Consider the following 1,505-nt stretch of genomic DNA (forward strand, 5'->3'; position numbering starts at 1 on the left):
GTGTGGCGACTTTGTCAGACCCCATCCAGGAACCTGACAGGAACCCTTGACACCCCCCCCCCCCCTTAGAACCCCCTCAAAGCCCCCGTCCAGGAACCATCCAAACATTCACCAGAAACCCTTCGAGACCCCTCCAGTTTCCCTCCAGCTACCCTGGGTTCCCTGTGTCTCCTCTCCCCTCACCCCCAGTCCATACCGCCATCCAGACTCCCACCAGAACCTGGGGGATCACACAAGTAACCGTCCAGTCCTCCACTCTCTGAACCCCATGAACCACTCCATCCATCCCTGCCTAGGAAGCACCAGCTAGGTGCTTCCTCACTGGGGTACGGATAGCTCTGGGTGCCCCTGGTCTGTTGACTGAGGCATCCATCAGGATAAATAAAGCTAAACGCAGCTGAAGTTGAACACTTGGCTTAAGTCATGTATATACTCAAAACACCAACAACGGGGTGAATTGTTGAGTGATTAGCTAAAGCGTAAACTACTCAGCCTGCGGACGAAAATACCTCGTGTTGGAGGCTCGGAGTCAAACGTGAGACCGTCCCAGTTCAAAGTGAGCTGCAGACTTTTGGAGCTTAAGTGTTACAGGCAGAATCCATCTTGTCCTCAATAGGATACAACAAACCCTTTTTCCTAATGAAAAACCAATGGGTCACAACTTCAAAACTAAAGACTTTGGGTCTGTTTTCTGTTTTCTTGCAAACAATACTTACCAGTTATGTCGTGTTACACCTGGATGATTCCCAATGGTTACCATGTTCCTGTCTGTCTGTCTGACACGTTAACCATGTTCCTGTCTGTCTGTCTGTCTGACACGTTAACCATGTTCCTGTCCGTCTGTCTGTCTGACACGCTAACCATGTGTCTGTCTGTCTGTCTGTCTGTCTGTCTGTCTGTCTGTCTGTCTGTCTGTCTGTCTGTCTGTCTGTCTGTCTGTCTGTCTGTCACGTTAACCATGTTCCTGTCTGTCTGTCTGTCTGTCTGTCTGTCTGTCTGTCTGTCTGTCTGTCTGTCTGTCTGTCTGTCTGACACGTTAACCATGTTCCTGTCTGTCTGTCTGTCTGTCTGTCTGTCTGTCTGTCTGTCTGTCTGTCTGTCTGTCTGTCTGACACGCTAACCATGTTCCTGTCTGTCTGTCTGTCTGTCTGTCTGTCTGTCTGTCTGTCTGTCTGTCTGTCTGTCTGTCTGTCTGACACGTTAACCATGTTCCTGTCTGTCTGTCTGTCTGTCTGTCTGTCTGTCTGTCTGTCTGTCTGTCTGTCTGTCTGTCTGTCTGTCACGTTAACCATGTTCCTGTCTGTCTGTCTGTCTGTCTGTCTGTCTGTCTGTCTGTCTGTCTGTCTGTCTGTCTGTCTGTCTGTCTGTCTGACACGTTAACCATGTTCCTGTCTGTCTGTCTGTCTGTCTGTCTGTCTGTCTGTCTGTCTGTCTGTCTGTCTGTCTGTCTGTCTGACACGTTAACCATGTTCCTGTCTGTCTGTCTGTCTGTCTGTCTGTCTGTC

The sequence above is a fragment of the Salmo salar genome, chromosome 16 (assembly GCF_965601325.2).
Source record: "Salmo salar chromosome 16, fSalSal1, whole genome shotgun sequence".
Classification (NCBI taxonomy): domain Eukaryota; kingdom Metazoa; phylum Chordata; class Actinopteri; order Salmoniformes; family Salmonidae; genus Salmo; species Salmo salar.